The sequence below is a fragment of the Pseudorca crassidens genome, chromosome 8 (assembly GCF_039906515.1).
Source record: "Pseudorca crassidens isolate mPseCra1 chromosome 8, mPseCra1.hap1, whole genome shotgun sequence".
In the NCBI taxonomy this organism is placed as follows: Eukaryota; Metazoa; Chordata; class Mammalia; order Artiodactyla; family Delphinidae; genus Pseudorca; species Pseudorca crassidens.
The window spans coordinates 60,727,613-60,750,657 of NC_090303.1; the positions used below are offsets into that span (position 1 = coordinate 60,727,613).

Here is a 23,045-nt window from a genome sequence, read left to right on the forward strand (position 1 = left end):
CCATTGTGTTTGTCCTTCATTGAGAGATGTGGTGTTTAGAGCAGATCACCCTAGGCAGCTTGCAGGAGGGCAGAAAAAGAGTTTTGGAGCCAGAAAGACTTGACTTTGAATAGCAGATCTGCCTCTTATCAGCTGCATATGACCTTGGGAATGAGTTCGCTTACCTGAAAAACTGGGTTTGGAAATATTCTGATTGGGACACCTTAGATGAAATGATGATCTAAAGTAATTAGTCATAGTTACTTCTTATTATCATCATTATTTTAAGAATGATGACTTAGGAGGGGAAAGGAAGACACATGAGAGAAAAGGATTTGTCACGGGTTAAATCCAAGTCCGAGTAGTAATAAGGGGTATTATTATAACAGGGCTCTATAATGTGTAATGAGGTTCACTTGACTCCTTTTCTCGAATGTGATTACAACACCTGATCCCGTCTACCTGCCTTTAGTCTGAAGCCTGCTCTGATACCCATGCCTATCTTCCCCACCATCTGGCAGCCTGACGTGGCTTCTCTTACGTGGCTTGAAATTCCTGCCATTGGAATAACTCTAGTAGTTAGACCTGAAAGGAGGCAGTGTTGTTTCCAGAACCCACTGTTAAACTGCCCACAGGTGGGTTGTGGGAGACAGGACGGGGCAGTGTGGGTGGGGGAAGACCTTTTTCTCTCTCCCTTTAACATAAATGGGCACCTGGTCTCCAAGCTCGGAAGGGGCCTGGTGCAGAATTTCAAGGACAGCAGCCTGGAAGGGACGAGGGAGGGGAGATACGGGGAGTTGAGGAAAGTCACATACCACTACAGGTGTGCTGCCTGGGCCATCCTGCCTCCAACTGAAAACCCAACTCAGGTAGCTTACAAATTCCCAAGATCTATCAATCCACAAATTTACAGTCAATCTTTTGATATTTAAAAATGTAATGTTCATTAATTTTCAACCAACATTTATCAAGCACTTATTAATGGGCCAGACACTGAATACTGGCAAGGAAAAAGTTTGTCTCACTGGAAGAATTAAATAATAAGTTTAGTTTGGCTGGAGAGCAAAAGCTGGTCATGCTAAGGATTTTGGACTCTAACATAAAAGGCGATGGTGCTACAATTTTTTTTTTTAAATAAACTTAATTTTGGAGTAGTTTTATATTTACAGAAAAGTTGCAAAGATACTACAGAGAGTTCCTGTGTACTCCTCACCCACTGTCCCCTAATGTTAACATCTTATATAACCACAGTACATTTATTTAAACCAAGAAACCAACATTAGTACATTACTATTAACTGAACTCCAGGCTTTTTTCGGATTTTATGAGTCTTCCACTAATGTCCTTTTTCTGTTCCAGGGTACAATCTAGGACACCACATTGCCTTTAGCATTAATTGCTAAATTATTTATATTAATTTATAATATTTTTATTATGTTATTTTTTATTATATTTTTATTATAATATATAATATAGATAATATATATATAAATATATATTATATGTGTATAAATATATATATTTATATATGCAAATGAAAAAATATATATTTATATATATTATCTATATTATAATTATATATAATTATATATATTATATTATTTTTATTTTAATATAATATTATAAATTATAATTTATATTAATGCTATTATTAAATAGCATTAATAGCTAATTAATTTAGCATTGCCTTTTAGCAAGAAACAAATGACACAATCTTGTTTACATTTTTTAAAGATCACTTACTTGACTGTGGATCCATCAGAGAATATGCAGGCAGATGGGGGTAGTGAAGGTAGATGCAGGGAGTCACTTGGATGTTCGTTGTTGTCATTGTAAGTCTAAGGTGATGTAGCCTGGATCAGGTGGTAGCAAGGCAGAGAAAAACAGACAGAACTGAGTTATATTTAGGAGGCAGAGTTGAAAACGTCTGGTTATAGATTGGATTAGAGAATCAAGGACGACTCCCACACTGCTTAATTTGACAACTGGATAATATTTCTTGAAATGAACACAAAGAGAGCCAGAGGTTCTTGAGGGGTGGAAAAAGTAAGGAGGATGATGAGTTCCATGTTGGACATGATGAAATAGGGATACCTGTGAAATTTCCAGGAAGAGATATTTCATGAGCAATTGCACTAACAGACCCAAGCTGGAGGTAGGAATTTAGGAGCGACACCAGAGGTAATAATTGGAACCAAGGTAATAATTGAATAAGAGTGCCCAGGGACCCAGAGCAGAGAAATACAGGAGAGGCCTGATTCAAAGTTCTCTACAGCACCAACATTCAGGAGAGGGGATGAGAAGGAGGAGAGGGCAAATGAAGTCCATTTTGATAAAATATAGAGGGTCTCATGAGTGTGGTTCAGAAAGACTCTTTCCTTGTCTTCAGGTTCGTTTCACAATGTCCTAGTCCATTTCGTTGTTCCACTTCCATGTATTTTGCTACACGCGAGGCACCATGTTAGACCCTATGCTTTGGAGCGGTTTGCTTCATTGGATGCTTTGTAAATGCAAATAAGCCAGGGTCATTTTTTTTCCTGAGTTGAAAAGATATTGTCACACTCAAGGACCTCCTTCACTGCCTTCTACTGCCATTTGTACATACGTCTAATCCATCGGTTATCACAAAGTACTGCAATTGTGTGTCCATCTGTCTCCCACTGAAGTACAGGCTCTGTGGGATCAAGAATGGTGGACACCATCACCCTGATACCAAAACCAGACAAGGATGTCACAAAGGAAGAAAACTACAGGCCAATATCACTGATGAACAGAGATGCAAAAATCCTCAACAAAATACTAGCAAACAGAATCCAACAGCACATTATACAGATCATACTCCATGATCAAGTGGGGTTTATTCCAGGAATGCAAGGATTCTTCAATATACGCAAATCAATCAATGTGATACACCATATTAACAAACTGAAGGAGAAAAACCATATGGTCATCTCAGTAGATGCAGAGAAAGCTTTTGAAAAAATTCAACACCCATTTATGATAAAAACCCTGCAGAAAGTAGGCATAGAGGGAACTTTCCTCAACATAATAAAGGCCATATATGACAAACCCACAGGCAACATTGTCCTCAATGGTGAAAAACTGAAACCATTTCCACTAAGATCAGGAACAAGACAAGGTTGGCCACTCTCACCACTCTTCTTCAACATAGTTTTGGAAGTTTTAGCCACAGCAATCAGAGAAGAAAAGGAAATAAAAGGAATCCAAATCAGAAAAGAAGAAGTAAAGCTGTCACTGTTTGCAGATGACATGATACTATACATAGAGAATCCTAAAGATGCTACCAGAAAACTACTAGAGCTAATCAGTGAATTTGGTAAAGTAGCAGGATACAAAATTAATGCACAGAAATCTCTGGCATTCCTAAAGAAAAGAATAAAATATCTAGGAATAAACCTACGTAAGGAGACAAAAGACCTGTATGCAGAAAACTATAAGACACTGATGAAAGAAATTAAAGATGATACAAATAGATGGAGAGATATACCATGTTCTTGGATTGGAAGAATCAACATTGTGAAAATGACTCTACTACCCAAAGCAATCTACAGACTCAATGCAATCCCTATCAAACTACCACTGGCATTTTTCACAGAACTAGAACAAAAAATTTCACAATTTGTATGGAAACACCAAAGACCCCGAATAGCCAAAGCAATCTTGAGATCGAAAAACGGAGCTGGAGGAATCAGGCGCCCTGACTTAAGGCTATACTACAAAGCTACAGTAATCAAGACAGTATGGTACTGGCACAAAAACAGAAATATAGATCAATGGAACAGGATAGAAAGCCCAGAGATAAACCCACGCACATATGGTCACCTTATCTTTGATAAAGGAGGCAGGAATGTACAGTTGAGAAAGGACAGCCTCTTCAGTAAGTGGTGCTGGGAAAACTGGACAGCTACATGTAAAAGTATGAGATTAGATCACTCCCTAACACCATACACAAAAATAAGCTCAAAATGGAATAAAGACCTAAATGTAAGGCCAGAAACTATGAAACTCTTAGAGGAAAACATAGGCAGGACACTCTATGACATAAATCACAGCAAGGTCCTTCTTGACCCACCTCCTAGAGAAATGAAAATAAAAACAAAAATAAACAAATGGGACCTAATGAAACTTCAAAGCTTTTGCACAGCAAAGGAAACCATAAACAAGACCAAAAGACAACCCTCAGAATGGGAGAAAATATTTGCAAATGAAGCAACTGACAAAGGATTAATCTCCAAAATTTATAAGCAGCTCATGCAGCTTAATAACAAAAAAACAAACAACCCAATCCAAAAATGAGCAGAAGACCTAAATAGGCATTTCTCCAAAGAAGATATACAGACTGCCAACAAACACATGAAAGAATGCTCAACATCACTAATCATTAGAGAAATGCAAATCAAAACTACAATGAGATATCATCTCACACCAGTCAGAATGGCCATCATCAAAAAACCTAGAAACAATAAATGCTGGAGAGGGTGTGGAGAAAAGGGAACCCTCTTGCACTGTTGGTAGGAATGTAAATTGATACAGCCACTGTGGAGAACAGTATGGAGGTTCCTTAAAAACTACAAATAGAACTACCATATGACCCAGCAATCCCACTACTGGGCATATACCCTGAGAAAACCATAATTCAAAAAGAGTCATGTACCAAAATGTTCATTGCAGCTCTATTTACAATAGCCCGGAGATGGAAACAACCTAAGTGTCCATCATCAGATGAATGGATAAAGAAGATGTGGCACATATATACAATGGAATATTACTCAGCCATAAAAAGAAACGAAATTGAGCTATTTGTAATGAGGTGGATAGACCTAGAGTCTGTCATACAGAGTGAAGTAAGTCAGAAAGAGAGAGACAAATACCATATGCTAACACATATATATGGAATTTAGAAAAAAAAATGTCATGAAGAACCTAGGGGTAAAACAGGAATAAAGACACAGACCTACCAGAGAATGGACTTGAGGATATGGGGAGGGGGAAGGGTAAGCTGTGACAAAGCGATAAAGAGGCATGGACATATATACACTACCAAACGTAAGGTAGATAGCTAGTGGGAAGCAGCCTCATAGCACAGGGAGATCAGCTCGGTGCTCTGTGACCACCTAGAGGGGTGGGATAGGGAGGGTGGGAGGGAGGGAGAGCAAGGGGGAAGAGATATGGGAACATATGTATATGTATAACTGATCCATTTTGTTGTGAAGCAGAAACTAACACACCATTGTAAAGCAATTATACTCCAATAAAGATGTTAAAAAAATAAATTAAAAAAAAGAATGGTGGACACCATATGCTGGTCAGGCACACTCCTACTCATCCTACAAGTCTCAACTCGAAGTTTCCTCTCTGCTGAGACTTTCCCTGGCTTCCCCAGGCAGGGTACATAGGTGCCAGCCGTAAACACATGAAAGCATGGAAAGTTCAGAGTACTCTCCAGAGTTGGGTTTAACCAGCACATGAAATGTGAGGGAAGAGGAGGGGGAATGAGGTTAAACAAGCAGGTCTGCGCCAGGGAATAAGGAACCTTGTGTGCCAAGTATGAGTCAAACTTAGAAAGATTGGTCTGGTGACACGTGGAGGATAGGCCAGAGGATGTAAGATTAGAAAGACAGAAGCTAATCAAGAAGATGTTATAGGCAATGACAAACTGAACTTGCCTCCCAGCAGGAGGGATGGAGAAGAGTCATGATAAGAGAGGTATTTAGGGGGTTGTCAAGACTTACTGATTTGATGCCAAGATTGAACAGATGAAGTCACAAATGACACCCTCATTTCTGGTTTTTACAATTAATGACTATTTAGGAAGATAAGAGAATACAGGAAGGAAAGGGGGTTCAGCAGGGAGAAATCATGGGTTCAGTTTGCAGGATGCATTTGGTGCTAATGGTTTACCCATGTAAAAATGTCTAGCACATGCCTGAATACATGGTTTTGGAGCTCAAGAAAGAAGGATGAGATCAGACTGTATAGTCAGCTGAAATAAAGAAGACCAATAATAGGTCCCTGGGTAACAATAAAGTCTAAGGAACATGCAAAGTTAGAGAACTTTGAAAGGAAGGTCAGAAATGGCCAGAGGAGGAAGCAGAGAGTCAGGAGTGTAAGAAGAAAGCAGAGAAAGATAGAACTTCAAGGATGGAGAAGTCATCAGGGTCAAATGCTGCTACAGATGATAAGGTGGGGCTTCCCTGGTGGCGCAGTGGTTAAGAATCTGCCTGCCAGTGCAGGGGACATAGGTTCAAGCCCTGGTCTGGGAAGATCCCACATACCGTGGAGCAACTAAGCCCGTGCGCCACAGCTACTGAGCCTGCACTCTAGAGCCCGCAAGCCACAACTACTGAGCCCATGAGCCACAACTACTGAGCCCACGTGCCACAGCTACTGAAGCCCATACACCTAGAGCCCGTGCTCCACAACGAGAGAAGCCACCGCAATGAGAAGCCTGTGCACCGCAACACAGAGTAGCCCCTGCTCGCTGCAACTAGAGAAAGCCCGCGTGCAGCAATGAAGACCCAGCACAGCCAAAAATTTAAAAATAATAAAAAAAAATTTTTTAAATAAAGTGACTGTTATAGTTTGTTGGACTTATAAATTGAAAATAAGTTTTAAAAAAAGATGATAAGGTGATGAGTCCCCTTTGGATATAGCAACTAAGGAGTCCCTGTAACTTAACAGGAGCTTTTCAGTGAGGACAATGTGGTGCATGGCACATTGCTAAACCTTTACAGTGAACGGAGTTAAAAAAAGAAGATAAAACCTGTATTTTTAAAGAAAAACCCATAAAGCTCTCCTTTCATAGGCTTATAAACCTCATATGTATGATAAATCATCCACGGGAGCAAATTTTTCATCGCTGCCGAAAATTTATAACCTTAACAAACTTTCTTGAAAAATTGTGTACTTCAAAATGTTCTTCAAGAGTTAAGCAAGTATTACTGGAATAGATGTTTGCTCACTTAAATTACCTGATTTCTTCTATGTCCTAATTTACACAATGGGTATAATCTTGGTTTGTTCTAGCTCCCTAATCTGAAAGTGGGCATAATAACAGAGTACCTGATCTCCCCTTCTTGTGAGAGTGCTTCTACACAAGGATCCATTGAGATCCTGAATATAAAAACTAAAAGCTCAGTATAAACTGGACAGTAATGTACAAATGTTGATTATTGTACGCAGGACCATCCTTAGGGAGGGCAAACCCAGGTTAGTCCATTAATTGGCAGGTTTGGAGGATGTGGAGGCATGGGACTGGAACAGGGCATTACTGTCAGGGGCAACACAGGGCTGCAAGAATCAGAAGCTCAGGCCAAACAGCCCACCAAGGAGAGATGCTCAGACTCCAAAGCAGAAAAGACGTGTGACGAGGCAAAAATAGACCTCTTTAGGCCAGGAATTCAGCAACTGAGCGCCACGGATCAAGTGAGGAATAAGCGTGTGTGTGTGTGTGTGTGTATGTGTGTGTGTGAGATGGGTTCTTTTCCACAGGGGTCACATGCTAAAACCCATCAGGTTTTATGGGCCAACAGGTTCTTGACTCTTGGAATGGTCAAGATGATCACCTTGGAACAAAATCAGGAACAGTCACAAAGTCCCAAGTCCCAAGTCCATGGAAAGGTCAATATAATACCAACAGCCCATACAGACCGCTGCTTGAGCATGGATTACTGACTTCTAATAGTAAGGAGATGATCATTAACCTTTAAGAAGCACTAGATTCATCCATCAGGAAAGTATCTGTTGCACATAATATGAAACTATGATGCAAAGGGCTTCAACAATGGGGACATTAATTATCTCAACAAGAAATCCAAATGTAGGGCATCTCCAAGATTGGTGCTTTCTATTGGTTCTTTCTATTCCATCATGCTCCGTTTGTTGGCATTCCCCTCAGGCTTTGACAAACATCGTATAAGAAGGTGGCTTCAAGGAGAAGCAGGACAATGTCTTTCTCATCCTGCATGTCCCATTTAATAGCTAAGAAATCCTTCCCTCGACATATATCCCCTCACAACACCTTGGCCAGAATTGCATAGCATGTTTATTGCTAAACCAGTCACTAGCAAGGGGAATGAGATTCCCATGATTAGTTCAGGTCAGTGTGGCACGAAGTATAGTCCCTTGGCCAGCAACACCGTGGCCTGGGACTTGTTAAAAATGCAATTTCTCAGGCCTGAATCACTGACTGGGGCTGGGGCCTCACAATCTGTTTTTTGTCCCAGTTTACTCTCCTTTTTATTTATGCATCATTCAAAAAAATATTTATTTTGTGCCTACTTTGTGCTAGGTACTATCAACACAATCATTATTAACATATCAGAGACAGTTTCTGCCCTCGTGGAGCTTACAACCAAAATAAAGAGACACCCACACATACCTCATCACAAATTCTTCATGATAAGCTGAGGTAAGCTACGAAGGAAAAGTACAGGGGTTTTCAAAGATCACAGGAACTTTAGACTAACTTGATATAGCCTGAAGGGTCTGGAAGAGTTTCCACAGGGAGAATGGTTCCCAGTGGGGGGCTAAAATTTTCTGTCCTAAATCCTATGAAACCAGGTTGTTAGAGAATCCTGGCTAAAATAGTCTAAGCAAAGGGAGCAGCATGGACAAAGCCCCTGAGAAGGGAAGAGATGTAACCAATTTGAAAAAAATGTAAGCAGCTCACGGTAGCTGAGGCACAGAGGTAGTGGAAAGAGGAAGCCAGACCACACAGGCCCTCCACAGCAGCAGACTTTTCCCAACCGGTAAGGCCAACTTTCAACACCCATCGGCGAGAACAGTCACATGGCAGTCAACGCCTAAAGAATTAACAACTGAATAATGACACAGTACACCATAAATCAGAAAAAAAAAAAAAAAAAGGATGTAAATAAACTTATCCTGAATAAGGAATGCACTTTCAAGCTGTTCTAAAACTTTTAAGCATACAGTATTACACCATGTACTTCAAACTAAGACAGGCTGGGCCCTGGGCCCTGGGCCCCTTTGCTGCAGCACTTGTACCTGGACACACGTTTCCTGGAGCAACAGCATACAAAGAAACTATAAGGGACTAAAAATAACTGTGTGCATGTGCAGTTGGGGCACATGATGGACAAGATACAAAAAGACCAAAAAAAAAAAAAAATCCCTTCTACTCCCTCAAAAGCTTTTTTTTTTTTTTGCTTTAAGATAAAGAAAAGGCCATATTCCTATGATACTCTTTGTGAAAATTATCTCAATACGAGATGCAAAGATTTCCATTATTCAGTGTCCGTACTCAAAATCACCCACATGTACCAGGTACAATTTTCTGAACTTCACCACTGATGAGCCTATCCCAAAGTAGAATTCTTCAGCAATACAAAAGACACAGGCTAAAACAGTCCTCAGAATTATACTTTAAAATAAGTGTATTCAAAATATAAATATAATAACTCTCCAGACCATTATTTTTCCTAACAACTAAACTCTAAATTTGAAAAAAAAAAAATAAAGGAGTTTTTCAAACTAATGATGTGTGCAGCCCATTCTCATGACACAGTCATTTAAACTTCTCATTCTGCATGAGAAAGTTTTGTTTCTTCCCTTTGTCTTGCAGAATAATTTAGGTTCCCACCTTGGATATGATTCAACAAGTGGAGTAAGACCACAGATAACAGTGACAAAGAAACACAGGCAATGAAGAAAACTTCTAAAAACAAATATCCCCGAGTATCCAATATCATGCCAGCAATGATGGAAATGATGGCCAACCCAAGATTCTGAATGGACTGCATGAAGCCATATGTGGTTCCCAGTTGATGTTCAGGAACTACAAATGCCACAATGCACAGGCAAGCAACAAATAGTAGAGTCCCAGGAGACACATAGCAATCCAAGTGTTCCACAGCATAAAGGCCAGCATCATGTGGGAAGCAAGCGTGGTCACCATTGCACACAGATGATGTTACTTCCCATTTTATCCACCAGGAGCCCAAACACTATACTGCTAATATCACTCGCTGTCTGGGAGAAAAATCCAAATTTCTCTGTAAAGAAATCTCTGTGAAGTCCAATGAAAGGGAACACGGCAACATAACAGCAGACACAGGTGATAAATATAGCCACAGGGGTAAGAAGAAGTCCTTCACATCAGTCAACTTAATAACTTCACCTGTTTTGCTTTGTTCTTTATGAAGGATTCTTTCTGCTGTCTGATCCAAATAAGCAAGGGCCAAGGCACAGACTAGTGAAAGAATACATGTTATACCCCCAGTCATAAGTGTGACCCCAAGGGTTGTGTGACCAGCAGAACCCAAGGAAGCTTAAACCTTAGAATACAGCCATCTCATGAGGTTCATGTTTACTGTTCTTCCAATTCCAGCCATGCTAAGCTGGAGTCCAACTTACACCAAACACCAAGTTTAATTCTTTGCCTGTAAACCAACTCACAGCATACGTATTCTGGGCAACTGCTAAAGAGTCCCCACCCATCCCAAACATAACCGTCCAAACTCCATCAGCCAAAAAGCATTAAATATTCCACCCAGGGCAAAAACAAATAGCAACTAAAAATAATGGTGCCCCATCGTATTCCAAATGCTTGCTCTATCAAAAAGCCACCAAAGAGGGGCTTCCCTGGTGGGCGCAGTGGTTGAGAGTCCGCCTGCCGATGCAGGGGATGCGGGTTCGTGCCCCGGTCCGGGAAGATCCCACATGCCGCAGAGCGGCTGGGCCCGTGAGCCATGGCCGCTGAGCCTGCGCGTCCGGAGCCTGTGCTCCGCAACGGGAGAGGCCACAACAGTGAGAGGCCCGCGTACCGCAAACAAACAAAAAAAAAGCCACCAAAGAAACACAAAACTACATTGGGCCAAGAATACCAGGCATACCGCAGCATGAATTTCGTGGTATTCACCTGCATATCCTTGTAACCTGAGTCTGAGGTCAGCAGGATTATCATAGCCGAAGCCAAGGAAGAAAGCAACAGCACCAAAAGCCTGTGCGCCAGGAACTGGGGTCGCAGAGGTCCGGCGGGGCAGCGGGGCGGCGGGGGCTCTTGTGCTGGCGTCGTCTGGGCCGCCTGGCAGCGCCCTCGCTTCCTCCCCCCCTCCCCCGGGCCGGCGGCGGGAGACCGAGAGATGACCGTGACCGCAACTTACCAGAGGAAGCCGCCGCCAGAGCCCCGCGAAAACTGTGCTCACGTGACCGCGGTCGTTCATGTGATGCGTCACAATCTTTTTAACAAGCCCTCCAGGTGATTCCAATGCAGGATAAATTTGAGAAGAACTGGTTTAGAACAGAAAGGGTTTCACCTGAACTGCGGCTAAATCCACCCATTCCGAAGTGTTTGGATACCTGAAGAAACTCAGGATTTATTAATGAAGAAGGGGAAATAGTTTTGTAGCATTGGGAAGGATGTTCAAACTTTCAGAGCCTGAATAAGACCCTCCACATCCATAGACCAAGGTCCCCAAAGGCCTCTCACCTCCATAACTATGGAACCACCTGTATCTCTAAAATGACATTGTCTGACCTGTAAACTTCATGAAGGCAGGAATTGGTCTACTTTGCTCACCAGTCTACCCTTGTCCCTAAATGGAACTTTGCCTGGCATACAGTAGGCACTCAAACACTTTCTAAATTAATAGAAGAATCCTTCTACAAATATTCAAATATCCTATAATATTTTGGTGTCATGGAGGAGGGGGTGATTCTAGAAGCAGAAGAATCTGAAAATGCATATTGACTCTTGTCCACCATTTAGAGTTCTGTCCAGTATCTGAACCCTTCAGTTACTGAAGCTTTCTTGGAACTAGTTATCCAAAACTCACCTAATCTTCACCATATTCTTTCTCCTTCTATCCAGTAGGTATGATTAAGCCTCAAAATAATTCAGGTTGGAGAATCTGAAGATCTAAGTCTCTAGTTCAATTGCCTGTTACACAAGTTCAATTGCAGGTTACAACCCCGTTGTTTCAATCCTGCCTCTTATCACTTTCTGATAGTATAATTTGGGAAAGTTACTTTACTTCTTAGGCCTCAGTTTCCTTGTCATTATAATGAACTAGTGTCGGTACATATTCCGTGAAGTAATTGTGAGGCTTAAGATAATCTACGTACAGCACTCAGTATAGTATTTGGGGCACACAGTAAGACAAATGTGTGTCTAAAAACTCAAGAGCTGTGGGAAACTTTTATGAGAATACTTACACTAAGTAAGCCTTAGTAAACTTTCTTCAGAGTTACAGGACATCACATTGCTGCCTAGCACATTATAGGGGGATTCTAGCAGTTGACTGTCCAATGGGTTTTTGAAGCCAAGCCACACCTGCCCTGTGCTGTGATGTGGTGGAAAGCCATCATGGGAGCCCTACAAGAGCACTGAATTTAGAGCCACAAGACCTGGCTCGGTCACAGATCAAGGCTTCCAACATTTCTGAGCCCCAGGTTTCTCCCCTCTGAAACTTGAAAATTAATGCCTGCTTGTCTGCCCGACCCACCAACCTCATGGGTTATCACTGAGGCCAGATGGCACAGGAGCAGGTGTGGAGGTGCTGCGACACACCTTCATACCACCAGGTCAAGCTTCAGTGCTTGTGCTCCCCCCCCAGAGTGCTCTCCCTGGAGCCCCATCAACCTCACTGCAGCTTTGGGTCTCTGCTTACTTGGCTTCTCATTTGCTGGCACAGTTGACCACTCCCTTCTTCTCCAACCCCCTCTCTCTCGGCTGCTGTGACACCACCCTCGCCCCCATCCTCTGCCCAGGCTCCTCTGCCCATTCTCCCTCTAGAACTCTCCAAGTCCCTTGGAACACTCTCCAAGGCTGCCTTCTTGCCGTACTTTCTCTGTAGGCAATCACATCTACTCCACCTTCCAATGCTATCCGTCAACAATTCCAAATGATTCCTAAGATTCAGTAAGCTATCCTTTTCTATTGCTGAGAAACATTCCATGGTATGGATTTTCCACAGTCTGTTTTGCCTTTCACCCACTGAAGGGCATCTGGATTGTTTCCAGTTTGGAAAGGGTGCAATTTCTGGGTCATATTTGCATGTTTAGTTTTTTAAAGAAACTATCAAGCTGTTTTCCAGAGCAGCTGGACCATTTCACATTCCCACCAGCAACGTGTAAGTGATTCAGTTTCTCCACAGCCTCACTAGCATTTGGTGTCATCATTATTTTCTATTTCAGTCATTCTGATAAGTTCATGTTGATATCTCACTGTGGTTCACATTTGCATTTCACTAATGGTTAATGATGCTGAACATCTTTTCATGTGGTTATTTGTCATCTGTGTCTCCAATTTAGTGAAACAACTGTTCAAGTCTTTTGCCCATTTCATAATTGATTCTTTTTCACTATAGAATTTTGAGAGTCCTTTATATATTTTAGGTATATATGGTTTGCAAATATTTTCTCCTAGTCTGTAGTTTGTCTTTACATCCTCTTAACAGAGTGTTTTTCAGAGCCAAAGTTTTTCTCCGTTTTGATGAAGCCCAACTTAGTTATTTTTTCTTTTATGGATCTTCGTTTTGGCCATGTCTATGAACTCCTCACTTAGCCCTAGGTCCCAAAGACATTCTATATTTTCTTCTAAAAGTTTTATATTTTTACATTTAAAATCCATGATCTAATTATTAATTATACTGTGTGATGTTTACGTCAAGATTCACTTTGCACCTTTGGCACAAAGGGACTGTCCAGAATAAGGGTAGAAAGATCTCCCAGGAGGATGATGTGTGCAAGGCATGGGGGATAAACAGTCCAGATGGAACTGTGTGGCTAAAGAGACAGCCACGGTGAAGACGGCCACCATGATACCTTCTGCTGCTGCCCCATCTGACAATGTGCTCCAGCAAAACAAGCAACTCCACCAAGAAAGAAGGAGACTCAAGGCATCCCCAGGAGGAGACTGTGCAACAGACCGAGAGAGGTCAGTCCCTATGGAAGGAGAAGGAAGTGTCCAGGAGGGATTTTTTTTTTTTTTTTGGCGGTACGCGGGCCTCTCACCGTTGTGGCCTCTCCCGTTGCGGAGCACAGGCTCTGGATGCGCAGGCTCAGCGGCCATGGCTTACAGGCCCAGCTGCTCCAGGGCATGTGGGATCTTCCCAGACCGGGGCACGAACCCGTGCCCCCTGCATCGGCAGGTGGACTCTCAACCACTGCGCCAGCAGGGATGCCCAGGAGGGATATTTTTAGGAAAAACAAAATGGAACACATATATACTGATATGATAGCACTTGTAGAAAAGTGCACCAAGAAGCCATTGGAAAGCGTAGAAAGAATTAGAAACAGGACTAAAAACAAGCAGATTGAAAGGGTTGAGGTGGGGGGAGGGTGGGCAGGGAGAGGCCATTATTAATTTTAGGAAAAGACAAAAAGTAGGAAAGCAAATATAATGTTCTGTACACTATAATGCTTAGCCTGAACAATATTTACAAAGGCACAATAATATCAACATGCAATTGTCAATTAAACAAAGGCTGTAATATGACCACTGTACTGGGATAGGAGAGAAAGGAAGCAGAAGGCATGGTGGTATAAGAGAACAAAAGGCTCAAATACCATAATAAGAAATTAATAGAGGTTAAATATCGATAAATCAAAAGAGAGCATAATACACAAATTAATTAGAAATATAGAGATGTGCACATGTCGGAAACAAAAAGCCAAAATTGTTGAAGGTGGTTGGGGAAGAGAACTAAGGGAAGGAATGAGATAAGAAACCCCTGTAATGTGCTATAATCGCCTTAATAACATTTGACTTTTGAACTCTGTGTGCATAGATTACTTAAATAAAATAAAAACTAATTTTTTAAAATAATTAATCATGCCGTGTCTACATAGCAGAGACATGATGCTCCTGTTCTTTCCCTCCTTTGGGTCTGATTCAGTGATGTGGATTATATATTAAGATTCCAGGAGCTAAAGGGGCAACACATATTAAACATATTCCTTGGCTCGTGCCTCAGCCGCATTCTGGTAGTGACCTTACTTCTAAGGATTCTGCCTTACGATTTGTTAATCCTTTTCTGGTAACATTGCTTTCAAGCTTAACTGAGCACACTTCCTCCTTCAATGACAGGTAATGCAATTTCGGTGCCGAAAGGATGAAGAGCGTTCTTGAATCACATACAGAAAACTTCTGCTTGATTTGATTTAATCATTAAGTATGTTCCTGAAAAAAAAGTTAGATTCAGAGCAAATTGTTGTATATTAAATACGCTGCAGTAAATTTTAACCTGATGTTCTTAGGGGGGGAAGCAATGGGCCCTAACCAACAATAATGACAGTGAACTTTAAGACTCTCTACCCATTATTTTCCAAAAGCACTTGGAAGTCATTGATCTGTAGAGTCTGTTTACATGATTTTCCTACACAGCCAATGAAAGAAATCAGTCAAGGAGAAACTAACATTTACTGAGTGCCTATTGCGTGTCAGGCACTGTGCTGGGGACTTTAATAAATGTATTGTCTGCTTTAATCTTGGCAACGATCCAGAGAAGTAGATAGTATTATCCCCACTTTACATTTAAGGAAACCGGAGCCTAAAGATATTAAGTAATTTTCTCAAAGCCACACAGCTCGTAATTCAAACCAACCATCAAGTCTTTTCACAAGAAATGTATATAATTACAATTCCCAGTGTTAATTTGAGCTTTGAGTGCTCTGTGATTCCATAGGGCTTTAATATTTAAGCAACCACATATGATTTAGCATTATTCTAAGTGGGAAACTTAGAAGACGATGACCTAATTCGAATCTTTTAAGTATGACTACCTCTTTTGATGTAATAGCCTGGATACCAACAACTATTTATTGATCTAATGATTAACTAAAAGGCAATATGAGATTCAAATATCAATATTAAAAGAACATTGTACTAGGGAAAGAGTAACTCAAACCGAATCAAAATAACTGCACCTCTTCTGGTCCTGTGACTTGGAGCAACTTGCTTCAAATTTCTAGGATAAAACTGTAGAACTTGTAATATCTCTCTCTCAGGGTTGCTCTACCATTAAAACAGTGAGAACACTTTCCACTTTTGGATAAGCACATAGTAAAGTGAAAGCCCAGAGTAAGAATTTAAAATTTGCCATTATTATAAAAGTTTTATAGCTGCAGCTGAAGTAGTTTCCCCCAGTAGGTAAGTGAAATGACATCAAGTAGATGAAACTGAATGTTCACTGGAGTGTACAATGGGAGATTTACCTGTGTTGGCACCGAACAGAAAGCTGAGTGCCAAAACGTTGGTGCACCTCCCCTGACAGCCTTTGACTTAGGAAAGCAGCTATTTCTTATGGATTTCTAACTATGTTTTGACACTGGCCTTGATGCAAATGATGAAACCAAAAGATTCCCTTCCTGCATCATGTTACCCTTCCATCAGATATCCACCTCCTCCCTGTGCACATGTGACGTAATGAGCTGACACATCGACAAACCATAAAGAGAAAATATAACCTGGTGAACGGAGCATAACTGAATCAACCCTTTGAAAATGGAAATGAACAACTGCAGATAGCAAGTCACCCTTTACAGGATCTAGTTTACCCTGGGCCTGACCTGGAACCAGGTGACCAGCCAGAGAACATTACCTTGCGTGGTAACACATGACTTTTATTTACATCAGTGATTTTCTAATAAACAATAAAGTAGAATTATCTTTGTTTCCTGAGAGAGTCAAGATGTGCTGTGGAGCCCTGTTCTGAAAGGCCATGTCCTCTAGATCATTCATTTATTCCCCAAGTACAATATTTAATAAAATCTCATCAGCCATCCTCTGGTATTACTTTATTCTTCCCCATCCGCATTTACCACCTAACCACATCTCCTTCAAAGGGTATTGCAACATGATAGTGCTCTTACAATTTTAAGAAAAAAGCAAAAATTTATCAGATAATTTGGTCCACCTACTGTACTCACTCCTCAGAATTAAAGAAAATCAGGCTATTATTACCTGTAATGACAGATTGAAATTTTATTTCATTGCCACTTTTAGTACATTTCTTTTTACAAGTTGGTCATATTTTAACCAAGAAAGCATTCACATTTCTGCATTGGATGGTCATGCATTCAACAATAGTAAGAACTGTTATTGTCAGGCAGATGCCAGGTCCTAAAGCCTCATTAGTGACCTGTCCTAGTGCTCACGGAGAGACACAGCACAGAGAGGAGTTAGTCCCTGGACTCTGAAGCCAGTTTTCCTGGGGTCAAATGCTGGCTCTAATACTTACTGGCTGTGTCACCTTGGGCAAGTAACTTAAGTTCTTAGTGTCTCAGTTACCTCATCTATAATAATAATAGTACCTATTTCACAGGGCTTTCAGGAAGATTAAATGACTTAATATTTATAAAGCAATTAGAAATGTACCCAGTACACAGAAAGTGTTCTGTAAATGATCATTAAATAAAATGGAACTCATTTTCTAGTGAGGGAGTCAGACAATAAATAAATAAGAAAATTATAATCTAGTCGCAGGGACAAACATCAAGCAAACAATTGACAATAAAATTAAAACACACCCACTCCTGTCAGTGGCAGCTAGGTTATTTGGCTGAATTCTCCTGCTGGAAAAAATTGGGCACCAAAACAACTTCAGTTTTCATAGCCGCCTGGAGCATAAGGGACAGAATTATAAGTGAGTGTAGGGCTCATCCAAAATAGAGCAATTAATAGAAGATTTTTCCCTTGATAAGTGTCAGACCCCAAAGGGCCATACCCTCAGGCTCCGGGCAGCTCAGAAGTAAACTATACCCATCCCCCCAACAGGTCTTCATGGACAATTAAGTTAATTTGGAGCAGAAAAGATGGGGAGGCGGGTAGGGAGGGAATGGACTTGTCCCTGGAGTGTGACTACAGGCTAATGGTCCTGTGGATCTCTTGTTTTTGGTTATCCCAAAATCCTCAAGCCATGAACTGAGTGTAAAGTGGTCCTGCCTGGTAGTGTCCCTAAACTCTTGAAAATCCTTTCTAGAAAAAGTGACTTTTGTCTTAGGTCTTAAATTTTCTTACAAATAATTTTTTAAGGAAAATGAGGAACATACAATGATATCCAAGAATACTAAAGGAACCAGATCCACAAAAGGAGGAGGTGTGGGAAGTTACAAAGAGTCAGCTGGTGTCGACTGAATTTTGGAGGGAGGCGGAACTGTACAAACCAGCCTTGCTTAGGTCAAGTGTGAAACTGACATGATTAGTCATATTTTGTGACTGTAATTTTGTTTGTTTTTTCTTTTTTTGCGGTACGCGGGCCTCTCACTGTTGTGGCCTCTCCCGTTGCGGAGCACAGGCTCCGGACGCACAGGCTCAGCGGCCATGGCTCACGGGCCCAGCCGCTCTGAGGCATGTGGGATCTTCCCGGACCGGGGCACGAACCCGTGTCCCCTGCATCGTCAGGCGGACTCTCAACCACTGCGCCACCAGGGAAGCCCGTGACTATAATTTTTATACTTCTAGGTATGCATTCATGTTAACCTGACAGGGCACAGGATGAGATGATGTGAACAGTGGATTCCAAATTCAGGCACAGGTGCAACACCCTCTCTTTAAAAGTTTACAGACTAGGGACTTGCCTGGTGGTGCAGTGGTTAAGAATTTGCCTGCCAGTGCAGCGGACACAGGTTCTAGCCCTGGTCCAGGAAGATCCCACATGCCCCAGAGCATCTAAGCCCGTGCCTCACAGCTACTGAAGCTCACACGCCTAGAGCCCGTGCTCTGCAACAGGAGAAGCCACCACAATGAGAAGCTTACGTACCACAATGAAGAGTAACCACCGCTCGCCAGCAACTAGAGAAAGCCCACGCAAAACAACGAAGACCCAAGGCAACCAAAAATAAATAAATAAATAAATTTATTTTTAAAAGTTTACAGACTAAATCCAACAACACTGATGTGCATACACAGAAAGGAGAAAATAAATATTAAACTACAAGTACACGGGTGACTATAAAGGAAAAGGCCATAGGAGAGACAAATCTAATTTTCAAAGAATGGAAGAGTCCATAAAAGAAAAGGATGATGGAAGGGAGGGAAGGGGGATAGGGAAGGGGTAGGATGAATGGAGTAAATGTGAAAATGTGGGCCATAGTTTTCCTTGGGTGAAGAGACTATAAATCACCTTTATTTTCTTCATTTTGATTAGCTGTATATTTTTAACATCTTTATTGGAGTATAATTGCTTTACAGTGGTGTGTTTCTGCTTTATAACGAAGTGAATCAGCTATACATATACATATATCCCCATCCTCCCTCTTGCGTCTCCCTCCCACCCTCCCTATCCCACCCCTCTAAGTGGTCACAGAGCACTGAGCCGAACTCCCTGTGCTATGCAGCTGCTTCCCACTAGCTATCTGTTTTACATTAGGTAGTGTATATATCTCCATGCCACTCCCTCACTTCGTCCCAGCTTACCCTTCCCCCTCCCCATGTCCTCAAGTCCATTCTCTGCGTCTGTGTCTTTATTCCTGTCCTGCTCCTAGGTTTTTCAGAACTTTTTTCTTTTTTTTTTTTTTAGATTCCATATATATGTGTTAGCATATGGTATTTGTTTTTCTCTTTCTTATTTCACTCTGTATGACAGACTCTAGGTCCATCCACCTCACTACAAATAACTCAACTTCGTTTCTTTTTATGGCTGAGTGATACTCCATTGTATATATGTGCCACATCTTCTTTATCCATTCATATGTCGATGGACACTTAGGTTGCTTCCATGTCCTGTCTATTGTAAATAGAGCTGCAATGAACACTGTGGTACATGACACTTTTTGAATTATGGTTTTCTCAGGGTATATGCCCAGTAGTGGGATTGCTGGATTGTATGGAAGTTCTATTTTTACTTTTTTAAGGAACCTCCATACTGTTCTCCATAGTGGCTGTATCAATTTACATTCCCACCAGTAGTGCAAGAGGGCTCCCTTTTCTCCACACCCTCTCCAGCGTTTATTGTTTGTAGACTTTTTGATGATGGCCATTCTGACTGGTGTGAGGTGATACCTCATTGTAGTTTTGATTTGCATTTCTCTAATGATTAGTGATGTTGAGCATCCTTTCATGTGTTTGTTGGCAATCTGTATATCTTCTTTGGAGAAATGTCTATTCAGGTCTTCTGCCCATTTTTAGATTGGGTTGTTTGTTTTTTTGATATTAAGCTGCATGAGCTGCTTGTAAATTTTGGAGATTAACCCCTTGTCAGTTGCTTCATTTGCAGATATTTTCTCCCATATTGAGGGTTGTCTTTTTGTCTTGTTTATGTTTTCCTTTGTTGTGCAAAACCTTTTAAGTTTCATTGGGTCCCATTTGTTTATTTTTGGTTTTATTTCCATTTCTCTAGGAGGTGGGTCAAAAAGGATCTTGCTGTGATTTATGTCATAGAGTGTTCTGCCTATCTTTTCCGATTAGCTGTATTTCTTAACTTTTCTCATCATGTGTTTTCCTTTGCCCTGTTCCCACCATAAATGCTTTAAAGGAAGAGAATCAATTTCTCAGCCTCTGATACAATGCCAGATTTGCTAGGATTGCAAATGCCAAGTTGAACTTCTAAAGTTCCTCTTTTCATTTCTAGTATGCAAATCCTGCTCTCTAGAAATTCATTATCTATTGTCTTTTAGTGTAATCATTTATTGCACTTAAAGGGTCACCTGAGAAAGAAACAATTTTTTTTTTTTTTTTTGCGGTACGTGGGCCTCTCACTGTTGTGGCCTCTCCCGTTGCGGAGCACAGGCTCCGGACGCACAGGCTCAGCGGCCATGGCTCACGGGCCCAGCTGCTCCGCGGCATGTGGGATCTTCCCGGACCAGGGCACGAACCCATGTCCCCTGCATCAGCAGGCAGACTCTCAACCACTGCGCCACCAGGGAAGCCCCAACAATTTAATTTTTTAAAAAAAGAAGAGAAGAAAGAAACTGTGTCCTTTCTCAAACCATCAACACATTTTTGAAAAGTAAAAAATGACAAGAAAAAAATATTATAAAGAAATGTAAGCAATGCCCAATCTAAGCATATTTAAATTCTGTAACATTGAAAGTCACCTACTATTCACCGGGTAGATAAATCAACTTTTAAATGCATCTATACTGTATTCATAGCTTACCAACACAGAGGTTTAGGACAGCCCATGTTCTCCTTATAGAAGCAAACAGCAGGATTCCTAGATCAATAGTTACAGAACACAACTATATTTGTTTAACACTAACTCTCTTTGTTGTTTTTTGGTTTGGGGTGGGTTATTTTTTTCATTTTTTTATTTTTTGGTACACGGGCCTCTCACTGTTGTGGCCTCTCCCGTTGCAGAGCACAGGCTCCGGATGCGCAGGCTCAGCGGCCATGGCTCACGGGCCCAGCCGCTCTGCGGCATGTGGGATCTTCCCGGACCGGGGCACGAACCCGTGTCCCCTGCATCAGCAGGCGGACCCCCAACCACTGCACCACCAGGGAAGCCCTGGGGTGGGTTTTTTTTCATGGGATTGGTTATGAAAATTTTTATAGATTTAAACAGTTCTAGATTCAATAAATGGAGGAAAATAAGTCAATTGTTTTGATTTAAAATTCTATCTTTAAAAGTCAAACTACCATGAGATCTCAGATAATCCAATGCTCCTTGCCACCGTATGTACACATGTACACATACCTTTATCCACTCATTCCCTTAACTCCAAGCCTCTTTTTTTTTTTTGGCCTTGCCATGTGGCATCTTAGTTCCCTGGCCAGGGATTGAACGCATGCCCCCTACATTGAGAGTGTGGCGTCTTAACCATCAGACCTCCAGGGAAGTTCCAACTCCAAGCCTTTTCAGTGAAGTGCCTTGTTTTGCAGATGCATCCCCACCTCTAAAAACTTCCCCATCACTTAAACATTTCACTAAGCCCTTCTTCCAGGAAGAACTTTTCATATTGGTCAAGGAAAAAATGTGACAACACTACCTTTTTGCCTTTTGAACAATATATGTTTTTTCTATAACTCTACTAGACTGTACCAAGAAGGAATGTTTGGGGCTGCAAGTAACGGAAAACTGTATTTAAAGCTGCGGTTAAACCATAGGAATCCACCTTATCTCACGGAACTAGTAGTCAAGAGATACGTCATCCCAGGGTTCTTTCAGGGGCTCACCAGTATCATGAAGGACCCAAACACCTGTCACACTCCCATGCCATCATCCTTAGTGTGCTGGGTTTTATTTCCATGTCTGTTGCCTCACTGTTGCACAATGGCAGCTGCACATCCTCACACTGTACTTAAACATAAGAATCAAGGGTATTGCAAAAGATGTTCTTCTCTCAGAAGGCTCTGTCCTGTATTTTTTTTTCAAATTTATTTAGTCATATTTATTTTTGGCTGTGTTGCGTCCTCGTTTCTGTGCGAGGGCTTTCTCTAGTTGTGGCAGGTGGGGGCCACTCTTCATCGCGGTGTGCGGGCCTCTCACTATCGCGGCCTCTCTTGTTGCCGAGAACAGGTTCCAGACGCACAGGCTCAGTAGTTGTGGCTCACGGGCCCAGTTGCTCCGCGGCACGTGGGATCTTCCCAGACCAGGGCTCGAACCCGTGTCCCCTGCATTGGCAGGCAGATTCTCAACCACTGCGCCACCAGGCAAGCCCTCTGTCCTGTATTTAGGAAGAAACATTTCCAGAAGTCTTCCTTATAGCCCCATAAGTCAGAACTAGATCACATGCATGCTCCTAGTTACAAGGAAGACTGTAAAAGCATCTGTTTTAAGCCTCTAGTTAAACTCAGGCTCCTCTTTTGTATGAACTGAATGAAAGCGTGTCCTGTTGATTTTACCTCCTAACTCTCTTTTGCATACATCTAATTCTTCTCACCTCCCCCACTGCCAGCACCCTCCCACCAGCCATCAAAATATCCCACCTGAACTACCCCAACAGTTCCAGACTGGTTTTCCTGTAGCCCCACCTTGTCCACTCTACCATCCACTGTTTACAGTTTCAGTGATATTTTAAATGCAAATCTTACCATGTCACTTCCTCTATAATGGATTATGTTCAAAAGTCCTACCAGGTCCTGAAGGGTCTGGTCGCACCCACCTTTCTAGCTTTGTCTCCTGCGGTGCTTCAGCTCACTT

The 23,045-nt window shown here is 41.6% G+C and overlaps 1 long non-coding RNA gene and 1 pseudogene across 2 annotated transcripts in view; both read right to left on the reverse strand.

The window, feature by feature from the left end:
* LOC137229149 (uncharacterized) overlaps positions 1-23,045 on the reverse strand; it is a 164,251-nt gene that overhangs the window by 26,257 nt on the left and 114,949 nt on the right. For both annotated transcript variants that reach the window (XR_010945565.1, XR_010945564.1), the window contains exon 4: positions 1,723-1,832. This is a non-coding gene — a long non-coding RNA (uncharacterized lncRNA). The remainder of the gene's footprint in view (positions 1-1,722; positions 1,833-23,045) is intronic.
* LOC137228608 (lysosomal dipeptide transporter MFSD1-like) lies at positions 9,475-10,903 on the reverse strand (annotated as a pseudogene).